This window comes from Amborella trichopoda, chromosome 3, assembly GCF_054954075.1.
Source record: "Amborella trichopoda isolate Santa Cruz 75 chromosome 3, AtrichopodaSantaCruz75HAP2 v2.0, whole genome shotgun sequence".
Lineage (NCBI taxonomy): Eukaryota > Viridiplantae > Streptophyta > Magnoliopsida > Amborellales > Amborellaceae > Amborella > Amborella trichopoda.
In genome coordinates this window covers 45,568,916-45,584,651 of record NC_142338.1, presented here as the reverse complement: position 1 = coordinate 45,584,651, position 15,736 = coordinate 45,568,916, and the positions used below count along the sequence as shown (strand labels likewise).

General features: G+C 34.4%; 1 long non-coding RNA gene across 8 annotated transcripts; it reads left to right on the top strand.

The window, feature by feature from the left end:
- Positions 1-2,306: 2,306 nt before the first annotated feature.
- On the top strand, positions 2,307-7,139 carry LOC110008071 (uncharacterized). Of its 8 annotated transcripts, none has more exons than XR_016051305.1 (3): positions 2,721-3,317; positions 5,821-5,877; positions 6,396-7,139. It is a non-coding gene; the product is annotated as an uncharacterized LOC110008071 (long non-coding RNA). The 8 variants fall into 8 exon arrangements; XR_016051303.1 differs by having other exon boundaries at positions 5,813-5,877; XR_016051302.1 differs by having other exon boundaries at positions 2,728-3,317; positions 6,592-7,139.
- The last annotated feature ends 8,597 nt before the right edge of the window (positions 7,140-15,736 follow it).

Genomic DNA, 15,736 nt, shown 5'->3' with positions numbered 1-15,736 from the left:
TTTTATAGATAAACCAAAAGTGAAAGAAATTAATTATATTAAGCAAAAGATAGAAAATAAAGAAAAATTTCTATGCCAACTAAAAGAAGAAGTAAAATATAAAGTAATAGAAGAAAAAATATCTTTACCAGAAAATAAAGAAAGAATTGAGAATATTAGAAGAACAATAGAATAATGATAATAATAACAACAACAACAACAATCCACCCCAAAAACATCTTATCAAAAGATCAACTTTATTCAACTCTCTTCATTCTCTCATCTCCCTATTTTCTCTTTCATTATCTTCATCACATGAATATCTAGGTATTCAAGATAAAAATCTCTTCCTTTTCATTATCTTCATCACATGAATATCTAGGTATTCAAGATAAAAATCTCTTCCTAGATTGTAAGCGCTGGACATTTTAGATAAGCCTAAATTGTATATCCTGAAAAATGAATATCTACGGATTCAAGATAAATATTTCTTCCTAGATTGTAAGCACAAGACATCTTAGATAAGTCTAAAGTGTATATCCTAAAAATCCAATTATGCCTAACTTATCTCTTTAAAACCAACTAAGAGATAGCTTATCCTAACCCCTAACAAAAACATTCACGCCACACTCACCCAATTCCTAAAGAGATAACCTATTTAAAAATAAATAAAAAAATTAAAGTGATTTTTTGAATTTTCATCTGTCAACTTTGGTTAAAAATGGTATTTGACTTCAACTAGTATTTCAAAATCCAAACAATTTTTTATCCAGATTTCCGATCAGGATTGGCAATCAGTTAGGACCTAACCGATTTTGGGATGGTATGGGTTTTGGCTTGATTTCCCCTGAAAACTCGTTATATATTTTATTTCTTTTATTTGTTATGCTTATTTAGTACTTTTTTAGGTCCCCTTTGTATCACAATAGTGTAACCTCTATTTATTTATTTTTTAGAATTTTTTAGATCACCAATTTAAATTGATCTAAGCAAAATTAGATCACGACACGAATCAATGAGTAGACGATTTACTCCACCGGACCGGTCCGGGCTGAAACATTGACTTCAACTTAGAAAAGTACTTGGATTTACTTTTAGTGGTGCTTAATTTTGGCCGGAATAACATTTGCTCAATCAATGCAAACTCACTCCGAACGTGCCAAAGAGGTCCATATGCATTGTATACTGTCGGACAATAAAGGGGAAACTTTCTATTCACGTGGGCTGTCCTTTCTTAATAGATGTCCCAAAAGCCCATTCAATTGAAGAGTGACAAAACTTTATTTGTCGATAATGATATTTTAACGTTATTATGATTTCAAAAGTACTACTTTTATTAAATTTTTTTGGTTTTTTTTTTGTCTTCTTAGTAGTTCAGCAGGAAACATGCTCTTATTCATGGTAAGAATAAAACTCAATACATCGGTACCCCTTTTCTCGATCTATCATTGCCTCTCTTTTTTTTTTTAACTTCATAAGTCAAGATTTGCTTGAGAAATTCCAAGTCTTGTGGGTTATTGTTAATGCCATAGAAATAGACAAGTTCATCCTCTTTAGTTTTTTCAAATGTGAAAATTAAATGCATCAGCAGGAAACAGAGTCTAGAGTTCTATTATCTCCAAGTCCCCAAGTTAACATTCAAACTAAAGAAAATAGATGCCCTAAGTAATCTATGAGAAGAGAAAAAATTGTGTTATCAATAGTTGTGAGTTTGATTATCGACAGTTCAACACGAAAGAAACATAAATAAAATTTACCACATTTTACATATTTATTGTATAAGAAGTCACGTAGGCTATGCAAATGCAACATCCAAAGAGTGAATAGGTTGAGCCAAGGTTTTAAAAAAAACCAATTCGGATCGAAATCGCCCAATCCAAAATCTCCCCACACTAATCTATTGAAAAGTAATAGCACTAGCCCCCGTTATCCTTTTTACAATGCCCCATATGAGACTAATTTACATCGCACTAACTTTCTCCCTCTTAGAACTTGACTGAGAATAAATTCATTATCAACAAGGAATTATCAATATTGATTGTAGCATATTGCACAGCACATTATAAAAAGTTTTGTATTAGTACAATAATGAAAAAAATAAACTTCATGTTTCGTTTAAATTGCCTAATATTACTAAAAAATATATGAAGGTGAAAAAATAAGCCTAAGCCTTTTCTATAATTTATTGAGTGGGTATATCAGTAACTTATTACATAGCCACCCAATGGGGAGCGTTGGTTTTTTTTTTTATTTTTTTATTTCGTTGGCCAATAAAAGAGAAAGAGGAGTGCCGTTGGTTGATATGATACAAAAAAGATTAATTACTGGATAGAAAGGAAAGAGGACATAGTGCTAAGATTTATTGTGTTATCCATGTTCCATATCAGATAGAAAGAAAAGATGATGTTTCAATATTTATGTATTTTTGTACAAAAATAAAAATATATATTACACTACTTCTAATATTTTTGGAAACTCAAAAAACAGTATTTTTAATAATTTTTTATAGAAACAATTTGGGCCACAACTTGCTGATCCTCCTGATTCTTCAATTAGGATTGCCGATCCACCGATCCAAAACGGTTTTTGTAGTGATCGTTCTGAGTCGATCTATTTTTTAAACTGAACACAATGCGAAAGTTGGAATGTGTAAATGTAGGGAGCGCTTACATTCAGCAAAGTGTGTTGTGAATATAGTTTCCCAAAGGTTTCCGCCGTATCCATATTGGGTCCATGCCACCATCCATGCATATGGATCTCTTATCTAAATACAAAATATACATTTGTGCGTATGCTATATTGAAGGTGTGTATGCTATATTGAAGAAGAAAAAAAATGTGTTTCTAAAATATTTGCAAAATAAGGGCACAGTTTTAATTTGTTTTCTTTTCTTTTCCTGCATCACTTACGAATATTTTAAAAGGAAACAAATGAATTTAGAAGGAAAAAAAAAAATACACCGGAAGAGAGGGACAAGTGGCCATTGAGGAACAACACTTAGTCATTCTGTCTCTACAAGTCTCGCTCTCTCTATTTCCCTTAATGGCTATATATGGGAAATGGTTTGGGGAGGTTTAGGCCTTTTATCGGTCTAAAACCTCTTTATCAGTCTTAAGCTTCCTCGTAAGCTGGGTATATGGACATGCCTCTCATATCTGTGAGAGCCATTCAACATCACGTGATAAGATTACAGCACCGTGTTGCCTCTCAACACTTTCTATTTGGATTATTTCTAACTCTTGTTTTACAGCAAGCTTATCTTCCCTCTCTTACAATATACTCATGGAAAACTCAATCTCAACAACTTTCTCTCTCTAGAAAGGAATAGAACAGGGCTTGTAAGTCTCTACAAATTTGGTGATCTATGATTTTATTTATATTTTATATCCAAAATACCATTTGAAGTTGGGGAAAAGCTGCATGAGCACTGAGAAAACTTTAGGGCATTGTTTTAGGTTAGAATGCTTTGTGTTGGGTTTTAATGTGTATATGCTTGCTACAAATTAGCTTGGGGTTGTGTGGATGAGGTTCACAATACTTGCAATCGAATTTGGGTTTTAATTATTTTGTGCCCGACAAAGTTAGTGACCTTAGTACATCATTTTTAGAGTCCTACATAAATTTATAGCAAGCTATTTGTGATTGTTTTTTTTTTTATAGACATAAGAAAGAGTTGTATATCATGTGTTTGTTGATTTTTCTGGTCAAGTTCAAAACAAAATTTGCATGTTATTATAGCTCTATTTACTCTTGAAAACCAAAATGATCCGCAGTATTTAAGCTAACAATTGGTATCAGAGTGAAAGGGTTTTTAACTTGTATAAAAACTAGCTAATCCTGGAGCTCTATTGATTGATTTAGTAAGGATGGATAAGCTCAACGGTTATAATTTCTCACTTTGGAGGAATAAAGTATCTTATTTACTATATACTATAGATTTGTTTTATGTTATTGAGGAAAAAAAATCGTATGACGATAATTATACACATAGGGCATGTTTGCTAACTGGAAGTTTGGGGAGGAAGATGGAACTTCCCCATTTCTATACAACTTCCATGTTTGATATACAGAAGTGATACAATAAAAAAAAGAGTGATTTACGTATGAACCCTAATTTTTTTCTTCTAAAATACTAAATACTTCATTTATAGGTGAAAATTACAGAGAAAGTAGGACAACTTGTATTTTTTTATTTTCAAAATTGCCCCTCAGTCTGACAATCGTCGCACCGAATTTTAATTTTTTTTTTGCTTTTTCCTTAGACCGAGGAGTAATTTTGAAAATAAATAAATAAATATAAGAGTTGACCTACCTTCTTTGTAATTTTTACCTACGAAGCATTTCATATTGGGTGTGGTTTGTATAAGCTCGCAACCTTAAACAATCCAATTAAGGCGCAACTCTGAATTTTATCATAACATGTAATTTTGGTATAAAAATTTCCTAGAATTATCTTAAATCTACTATTATATTTAATTATAAATTTGAAATTCCAAAAATGGTTAAAATCAAGTAGATATATGAACATATGAAATCTTGAAAATTGACGGTCTAGATAATATGTTGCACGGTGCACCATTTATGTGACTCAAAATTTTTGTTTTCATCATATTCATACATCTTGACATGATGAATTAGAAGGTTTTTCAACAATAAAACAACCTTTTCTGATGGATTTCTGAGGTGCATCTGGAATTCTACATTTTAAGGTTGCGACCTAATGGTCTATAAATCTTATCCTAAACCTTTGATATTTGTTTGGAAGCCCACAAGCCTTTGAGATTTGTTTGGAAGCCTTCCTTGTGGGCTGGGTCAAGCTTAATTTCGATGGGAGTGTCAAGGGCTTAATTGTTGGATATGGGTGCATGACGATCTCGTCTACCTCTGGTCCTCTTCATTCTCGTGAGATCAATGAGGCTGAACTTTGGGTTTTGGAAATAAGGAGCATTTCTTGTGTGATGGTCATTGCTCATGCTACGATGCTCTTCTGTGTGTTGATATTTGGATTAGTATAGTTTTTGCTCTGATGGCTAGTACTGAAAAATAATTATAGGTTTTTGTTTGAATAGCTAAAAAACTTTGAAGGGATTTTTTGATCTCTGTAGTGATACTGAAACAGAGCTCTATTTTCTCATTGTGGAATTATATATAGTTAAACATTTAAATTTTCTACAATCATAATTTTTGGAACAATTTTTTTGTCGAATTTCTTTTAACCTAGAACCCACTTGATTTCTTGAGGCATTTTGTGGCGTATCCAGAGCAAGAAACATCTCTAACCTTGTCTCTAGTCCCCACTGGTAATTCTGTATTTTATCTCTCTAATTTAGGATTGCTTTTGTTCGATATTGCTTTGCATTTTTTAACTGTCTTCTATTTATTCTGTTGTCATTAATTCGCTAAGAAAATGGTTTTCTCCCTCTAATCAGGGACCTTGTATTGATAACTGGTTTGAAATGGATCTTCATTTCTCTGTTTTCACTAATTCATGAATTATTGGTAGGCTTGCTTGTTAGGAAAATGGTTTTCTTTCGGATTTAGGATTGATTTTATTGAATACTGGTATTGTTTTTTGAATTGGGACGTCTTTCTATTCTCTGTTTTGGATAATTCATGAATGCTTCTTAGAAAAAGTGTTTCTGTCTCTAATTTAAGAGTGCTTTTTCTGAGTACTTATATGAAAATTTACATGGGTCTTCTTTCTCTTCTCTATTTTGGTTAATTCATGAATATGAGTGGGCTTGCTTAATAGGAAAATGGTTCTCTCTCTCTGATGCATCCCCTATCCCCTAGAGGGGCCAAAGATATTCCATGGTATGACAATTTTATGCAGTTGTGCAGGGGAGAAGAGGATAACTGCAAGTAGTTGTTCATGCCTACTCACTTATTTGTCCAGAGGTAAATACTTTCTATTATGGATTAGAGGTTTAACATGATACTAAGGTCGAAGTGTAAAATTGTTTTTTCTCCCTTTCTATAAATTTTCATCCACATTGTAGAATCCACAATAAACTTGCTTGCATGATCTTTATGATGTTCATTTTTTATGTTTTAAGAGCCTGGGCTTAATTGGTTAGCGCTTGACGATTTGCAATGCTATGTCCTAAGCTCAATTCCTATCAAAGGTAGAGGCCCTCTCCCCACTGTCTCACTCAAAAAAAGAAGAAGTATATAAGTATCATATATAATACGTCGATGGAAATTTGTTTGGGTGCATCTAGGAACTTCAGATATGCAATGATGGATAGACATGGAAAAATAAACCATTTAATTGATATGCACAAAGAGGCAATGAAATGTTGATCATGACCAATAAAAACATTAGGAACTGCGAATTGTCCAGTAACCATTTCCAACACTTAATAGGCGTGATTTGATTAATACTTGACTATGAGCTTGCTTGCTTGCTAGGACAGTGCAAAAGAGCTGCAAGTTTAAGGAGTTTCTTGGTTTTTAAATACAATGGAGTTTATGCCAAAATACTTTGTGCATAAACAAGAATACATGAACACTTGTCCACTCAATATATGGCCTTATTGGTTTATTAAGCATGAGCGACACACAAGGGGCTAACACTCGGTCATCTGTTTTCCCCGCCCCATGGAAGTCTAGGATGAATCTAGCTCATCCACGTCTGATAAGAGATTATCATCTAGGACAAAGAGGCAATGCTCCCGGACTCCGACATCTCAACATTGCAGAACAAGGCAACCAACCCCCATTGAGGCGATGGTTGTAGCTATGACAAAGATGGCCGAGAGCATGAAGGCGTTAGCGAGTGGCAGCACACCAAACAACAATACTTCAGTCGTGGAAGATGCTTCCAAGGCCAGGAAGGATTGCATTACGCTTGTTGAAGCTATGTAGAAAGAAGGGGAAATTGATGATGAAGTTCTCTTGAAGGCAACTATGATCTTTCAGGATGCCATAAAGGCGGAGATAGTATTAAACCTGACAGAGCGAAGGCATCAAAAGGCTTTCTTGGATATTGAGATGCAATGCCTACAATAGATCTTGGATTGTTTATGTATTACTTTTTAGAACTGTTATTTATGTGGTCAATGACCTTTATTTTGTATTTTGGTTATTGTAATTTTCTTTCATGGTATGGATATTTCTCTATGATACTATATGGATGATTTGTTTTGCTTTTATGGTTTTATCATGGTTAATGTCTTTGATAGAATGATACTCTATGGATGATGTTTTTTTCCTTTATGGATGATGTCTTTATTATTGTTTCTCATCTTTTTCATTTTCATAATTGTATTGCTCAAGACATCTCGTGAACCTGTGAAATCTTGTTTTGGATACTCATTTTGGGTTGTGATTGACATTTTCTAGAGACAATTTGAATTTTGAAGGACAATAAAGTTTATCATGTAACATTGCTTAAATTGTTGTACTTGTGTTTTACAATTTGGGGCATGTTCTTCACTTCTCACTATTACCAAATATCTCTCTCTCTTTGGCCCATTGTCCAGCACCTAAAATCCAAGGCTTTTCTATGATGCTTCTCTCTCTCAATCCCTCTCTCTTTAATTTATTGGGAAAAGTGGGAGAATACACGAAAAATACGGCTTTCTATATACACATCATTTATTAGAACTCTTGTGAATATTACCTATGCACATTTGAATACACAGTTATGTTTTAATTGATATTTTATCCAAACAAATATAGAAAAACTAAAAAACTATATATATATATATATAAATTTACTCTATAGGTCTCTCTAGTTAATCAAGCACAATTACCTAGAACTTCTTCAACACTCTAACATCTTATCCATTTCTTTAGATTTAAGTTCAAAAAGCCGCCTGAGTTAATTACTATGTTAGGTGGTTGGATAAATTTCCCTTATTTTAAAGATTTAAAGATTCATAATAAAAGTTTATGGTACTTAAATATTAGATATTTATATTTTAAAATTTTCAAAAGTATTTACATGAAATATTTATTTTGAAATTATAATTATAATACAAGATTTTAAATATTGGAAAATAAAAAATTGACATTACTTATGAAAATTTTATTAACTAAAAAAGAAGTCATTAGCAATTTTTTAAAGTGTAAAAATCTACTCTTAAAATACATTACCATCATTATCATTATCTGAGACTTATCTCAACTATTTAGAGTTGGTTACATAAATCCTATTCCGCTATTCTGCTCTATCAATGACCATACCCTTATTAAGACAATAAGTCCCTATATTTTTTCTCGCTACTTCCATCTATGTCCATTTGGGTCTTCCCTTTGCACTCACAGAGCCCTCCACTTGCACCAAATTGCACCTTCTAATCGATGTTGTATTGGGCATGTGCTGTACATGAACAACCTATTTAAATCTACTTTTCCCCATCTTGTCACCTATTGGAGTCACTCCTAAGTTCAATCGAATGTATTCATTCCGAATTCTATCATTTCTTATTTTGCCACTCATCCATCTCAACATTCTCGTCTCAGCTACACTCATCGTATGGGTATGTTGTTTAATGACCATCTAGCATTCTGTTCCATAAAGAGAAACTGGTCTTACAAATGTCTTATAGGCTCTCCCTTGAGCTTCATTAGTACGTGGCTTTCACATAAAACTATAGTAGCACATCTCAATTTGCCTACTCAACTCTAATTTTATGTGTGATTTCTTCATCAATCTCTTCATTTTATTGGATAACTGACCCAAGATAATGAAAATACTCTCTTTTAGGTATTTTTTGGCTATCAATCTTAGTTATTTCGTCGTTTCTACTCCTATTATTACTAAAATTGCATGTCAGTCTAACTAATTTTGAAACACTTACAATATAAACTCTATAAATTTTCAAGACAATAAGCAATGTTGGGTTCATGTTAGTAAACATATTTTCTTCAAAATACAGAAAAAATAGTAATGAAATATAAGATTATAAGTATATTAACAAACAAGTTTAAGGCGCATAAAAAAAATTATTTAAAATCACAAGATATTAAATCTAGTTCTTTAAATAAAGGAAAATATTTGCATAACACTTTTGCCCAACTAAGGTAAGTTGTAAGTAAATTACATCCACATCGTCCATTGACTTGGACATTGCAGATTTTCCTCAAAAGTCAACTTGGGAACAAGGACACCCAGGACCCGGTTTCCTTCTCTCCACTAAGATCAAAATGAATAGAACGACTTTAGGTAGAGAGAGAGAGAGGGGGAGGGAGACATTGGTCAGTGATTGAAAGAGAAAAGCAAGGAATGGACAAAACACTACTTGTTCAATCCTCACATGTTGCTATCAAATTGGTGAGAGCTTTGATTAAGTTAAAATCGGCCCAACCACCATTAAATCAGTCGACATGGGATCTGATTGACTAGATTTTAAAAATATCAAAAAATAAATAAATAAAAGTTGCCCACTCTATTTGGCTAGTTGAATCAATCAAATCCAGCTACTCAAACTTGCAAAAAATGGCCAAACAATAATGTGACTAAACCCAGTTTTAATTTAGACCAAACCAGTCAAGGCATTGACTGTTGGTTAGATCATCGGTTCAGTCCAGTTTTGATAACTGTGGCTAGATAAAATTGGATGGAACATTAGTGCTAAAAGGGAATGAGATTTTAAATTGCTGCGTAAGGGTAAAGAGACATGAAAGACAAGAAGGAGAAACCATCTCCACCAATAATCGAACCCCTCAAAATCCATTCAACTGAAATAATAGCTAATAGAAACAAAATTCAAACAATATAGGAAAGTGACTTGCTCTTTCATTTTGAAAGGAAAATGTAACAAGATAGGAAAATGTATATTGCATGTAACAAGATATAAAAGTATATATTACACCATTATATTACTATTATATATACAATGAAAGAACCACCACAAGAATTGTATGGGGCACGATTATTTTCTCAAAGAGTTATTTTCTCTCTAAAATTTCTTTAATAGCCTCTCTTTCTACTGGTACGAGTGAAAAAGAAGGTACAACTGCTAATTTGGAACACCTCCCTCCTAAACCTAACCCTCGATTTTACACAAAGAGAAGCTTTTGCTAAACCTAGACCAGAACCATGGTCCATTTGTAGAGCAAACCATAATTCTGATTAAGTGAAAATCTAAGCCTGAAGTAAAAATACATAGAATAATTGAAAGAATATGGTGAATATCGTTGGGAGAATCTGGTAGGGTAGTCTATGTCGTGGAGGTTTATGAATGTGAGGGCAAAGGTGGAAGTGCTAAGTAAAAAGTTCAGAGTTCCTTCTTGCTTTTGATTTTCTTTATTTCCTTTTCAAATCTTTGGCATTTTCTTATTTACACTCTGAGAGAGGAGGAGATAGAGAGAGGGAGGGAGAAAGAGAGAGAGAGAGAGGGTGGCAGGGAGATAGAGAGAGAGAGAGGGATAGATAGGTTGTGGCTGGTCTAGAGAGAGATAGAGAGACACACAGAGAGAGAGAGAGAGAGAGAGAGATTGGTTGGGGCAAGCCCCCTGCCCCAACCAAGAGAGAGAGAGATGTTGGGGCAGGCCCCAACCCCACAAATAGAGAATGAGAGAGAGAGGGAGAGTCAGATAGAGAGAGGTTGAGGCAGGTCCCAACAGAGAGATAGAGGTGCCCTAGCAACGAAAGAGAGAGGTTGGGGCAGGCCCTTGCCCCAACAGAGAGAGAGAGGGGTAGGGGCAGGCCTTTGCCCCAACAAAAAAAGATAGAGAGAGAGAGAGAGTGATGCAGCGATAATTAGGTGGGCATGAGTTTATCTTGTGCTTTATATTGATCAATTGGATTGGTTAGTTTGAGGATTATAAATAGGATAAGGTTAAATCTAGAGGGTTTATCTTTTAAACAATAACCAACATCGGGAGGCTTTGAGTAAAACTTGGGCTAACTATTTTAGAAGAAAATCTTTGGCATGTGAAGTTAAGAGAGAGAAAATAGGGAGGATAAATAAAGTAGGAAAAGTCCATATGTAGAGAGAGGTTTTTTTTGTTTAGTTATTGTTTATCTTCTTTTTCGTCTATTTAGAGGGAAATCTCCTTTCATTATAAATTAGTGAATGAGTTTAATAGAATTTGGTCTCGTGAAGAGATTGTTTTGGGGGTGGATTCCCTTGCAAACCTTTGAGAGATGGTATATTCTCTCAATATTTCTTTTTTTTTAATTATTTTTTTGGTTTTATTTTCTCCTTGCATCAATTGGTATCAGAGCGGGTTCTGATGCTTCAAAAGAGACACCCCTCGACGGATTAAAGTTATTGACTAAAGTAGTTCAAGCCTTAGCAGAAAGAGTAGACAAATTCATGCCCGTAGTTAAGAAAGTAGATGAGCTTGTGCAAAAGTTCGCTCAGCTTCAGGATAGAAGAAATCTGGAGATCAGTGTTGGAACTCAAGGCAACAAAGATGAAAGATGTATGCATCTTGTTCCTAACCAACCTCGGGTGGCGTCGGAATTCAATGGACGAATTCTTCGATTGTTGGAAAGAGAAAGAGAACCTAGAATAAAAATTGATATTCTAGAGTTCCACGTCGATTGCATGCAGACGATTTTTTTGATTGGCTAAGTAAAGTAGAGAAAGTGTTTGAATACAGAGATATTACAGATCACAAAAACTTAAAATTAATAGCCGCAAAATTTTCTGGCCAGGCATTGGTTTGGTGGGATAATTTGCAACAGGATCGTCTTCGACAAGGCAAAGAAACAATTAATTCATGGGAAAAGATGAAGACGAAGATGCGTCGAAAAGTTTTACCAGTAAATTGTGCCCGAACTTTGTACCAAAGGTGTCAAAACCTCAAGCAATGTGAAAAGTCGGTAAGTGACTATACTGAAGAATTCTATATTTTGACAACTAGGGCAATTTTACAAGAGTATGAAGATCGAAAAATAAGTCACTACTTGAAAGAGCTAAATCAAGGCATTCATAATAAATTGGTCTTCAAAGATATCTATAAGATGTCTGATGCCTATACTTTGACCCTCAAAGCAGATGAAATAGTCAATTTGGGCCTTGGGAGAAACAACTCAGTGACAAGAGGCCCTACTTCAATACTGAGGCAACAAGCTTTAACCTTTAGAAGACCACCTATGGGGCGTGGAAACCAAAATTCTCAGAGTTTCCCAACTAGGTCAAACCCTAATATGGGGAGAGGTGGTGTTGGAAGCACCTAAAACACCTCGTGATGATACACAAATTGTGTGTTTCAAGTGGCAACAGCCTGGACATAGAGCATTCAATTGCCCCTCACGTCAACCTCCTATCAAAGTTAACTTGGCAGAAGAAAATTATGAAGTTGAAGTCGATGAAGGATACACCTATGAAGGTCAGGATGATATTGGGACGAGCCACTCTTATGAAGGGACTGAGCCTTTCAAAGGTGAGATTGGGGAGTTGTATGGAGATGAAAGGGATGAAGCCTTAGTTGTCCAACGAACCATGTTATCCACCACACGACTTAGTGAGGAAGAGAAGTGGTTGCGACACAATATTTTTCGAACAACTTGCACATCAGGAGGCAAATTATGTACAATACTAATTGATGGTAGGAGCAGTGAAAATATTATATCTAAAGAGATAGTGGATAAACTTCAATTGAAGGAGCATAAGCACCAATGCCCATATCACATCCAGTAGTTCAAGTAAGGAGGTGAGGTACCAGTTCTTACTCGATGTTTAATCTTTTTTTTCATTGGTGCTAATTATAAAGATGAAGTGTGGTGCGATGTAGTACCTATGGATGCATGTCACATATTACTTGGTAAATCATGACTTTATGATCATGATAAAACTAGACCAAACACTTATTCGTTTATCAATGATAGTATTAATATCACACTCCACCCTATGAAGCAACTTCTTATACCCAAATCCACTAAAGAAGAGGGTTCAAAGTTGCTTAATGTGCAAAAATTAAAAGGGGGCAGCAAGGATATGGATGTGACTTATGTGTTGCTTGCAAAAGAAAATTATACACCGACTGTAATTCTTAGGTCTATTGAACCTCTACTTGAGAAGTATAAAGATTTGATGCCTGAAAAATTACCTGATGGTCTTCCTCCAATGAGAAATATTCAGCATCACATTGACTTGGTACTTGGTTCTAACCTACCAAATTTGGCTCATTATCGAATTAGCCCCATGGAACATGAAGAGTTGCATAGATAAGTTGTTGATTTGCTTAAGAAGGGATTGATTCGATAAAGCATGTCACCATGTGTTGTCCTTGGGAACTAAACTTCAATTTTCTAGCGCTTATCATCCTCAAACAGATGGGCAGACAGAAATAGTGAATAAGAGCCTTAGTAATCTCTTGAGGAGTATTGTTGGTGATAACATATCTCAGTGGGACCTCGGATTGCCCCAGGCCGAGTTTGCTTACAACAGTTTAGTAAATCGGTCTACAGGAAAATCACCATTTGAGATTGTTAATAGGCAGACTCCAAATCATGTGCTGGACCTAGTGCTATTACCCATCCCAAGCAAGATATAAGTGATGATGCCAATGCTTTTACTAAGCATATTCGAGAGTTGTAAGCTCAAATCAAAAAAAAAATTGAGGAAAGTAATGCAAAGTATCAAAAAGCCTCAAATGAGCATAAAAGAGAGAAAATTTTCAAAGAGGGTGACTTAATAATTGTGTATTTGCGAAATGAGAGGTTTCCATTGGGAACTTATAATAAACTCAAGTACATGAAGGTGCCCTTGCCATATTTACAAACAATACAAGAACAATGCATATAAGGTATAATTGCCAAAGGCATTTGATATCTCCCCAATATTTAATGTTGCTAACTTATTTGAGTTTCATGGAGATCGTCTAGAAGTCGAAGAAGAAGTAACTGATATAATGAAGTAATTACCGAGAAAAAAAGATGAGGAAATTGAGCAAGTTTTGAAGATTGAAAGCTTTCAAACTTGAAAGGGTTTTTATTGCCAATATCTAGTCAATTGGAAGGGTATGTCATACTCTGATAGCACATGGATTTCTAAGCAAGAGTTCAAAATGGTGGATCCAGACTTATATCTTATCTATACTGAAGCCAACTCGCCGGAGTCGAGTTCTTTTGAAATGGGGGAATGATGCAGCCATGCCCCAACCGATAGTTTGTGGCTGGGCCAAGAAGGGTCATAGGACCCAAGAGGGAAAGAAAGAGGTAATGATGTAATAAGATGGATTATTAGGGTTATTTTAATTTTTTATTCTTTTGTTAAGAATAGGGAGTGTGCAGGGATAATTAGGTGGGCATGAGTTTATCTTGTATTGGATATTGATAGGTTGGTTAGTTTGATGAATATAAATAAGATAAGGTTAAATCGAGAGGGTTTATCTGTTATTCCTTTGGGAGGCTTTGAGTAAAATGTGGGCAAACTATTTTAGAAGCAAATCTTTCACGGGTGAATTTAAAAGAGAGAAAATATGGAGAAGAGATAATAGGAAAAGTCTGGGTGGAGAGGTTTTTTTCCCTTAATTATTATTTATATTCTTTTTAGCCTATTTAAAGGGAAATATCCATTTATTGTAAATCAGTTGAATAGAATTTGGTCTCATCAAGAGATTGTTTTTGGGGTGGATTCCTTAGAGACATTGGATAGAAGGTATATTCTTTCAACCTTTCTTTTTTTATTGTTATTTTTCTGATTTTATTTTCTCCATGCATCAGATAGGATAGAGGCAAGCCCCCAAGAGAGAGGGGTTGGGGCACATAGCACTAGAGAGAGAAGACAATAAAGACTCACAAAAAGCTTACATTGTAAGAGTGCATAAATCCACCGATATTTACAACAAATCACCGACTAATGCACAAATCGGCCGTTTAATGTTGATTTGTACAGTAAATCGGTCGATTAATACACTATATGAAAATTGCCCAATACATACGCTATGAAATCAGACAAACTCGGGATTGGCTAGTGACCGATTAGTGCACAAATCGGCTTATTAGTGTTGATTTATACAGTAAATCGGTCGATTAATACACTATGAAAATTGCCCAGTACATAATCTATGAAATCGGACAAACTCGGGATTGGCCAATGACCGACTCCGAGTTAGTCGGCGGATTTGTCTTTTTGAATACTGATTCATACCATATGCTTTCTTAGAAATATTGCACGCAATATTTTTTTATATCCTAGTGAAAGAGATAAGAATAGGGTTATGCATTAAAAAGAGAGATACAGGTACGTGGATAGAAGATTAGAAAAATAAAAGATAAAGATGTAAGGTTAGAGAGAGAGAGGATTTATTTCGTAGATGGTTAAAATTAGTTTTAGTGGAAAGATAAATAAAAGACATGTAGATATATATAGAGAGGAATCATTTTCCTAGCTTTTGATAAAGATGTAAGGTTAGAGAGAGAGGATTTATTTTGTAGATGGTTAAAATTAGTTTAAGTGGAAAGATAAAGAAAAGACATGTAGATATATATAGAGAGGAATCATTTTCCTAGATTTTTCCTAACATATCTCTTTTACTGGTAATGATTTATTTTCTCTAAGATGTTCTATTAGGCCTATTTTAGACAAAGCTCCCCCACTAGAAGGAATCATTTCGTAAATATTATATATAAAATATAATTTATCCCGATAAGTATTGATATCTATCTCTTTTAGAAATAAGTTTTAAGTAAAAGAAAAGGTTTCTATACTTCTCCTGCAATTCAAGTTAGATCAAGTGAGCCATTGATTGTTTGATCTAGATCCGACGCCTCAAAGAATTTTATGTTTAGGCTTTTCTACGAATAATTGTATAAATATGAAATTTGGTACGTAGTGTCTTAAGCACACCT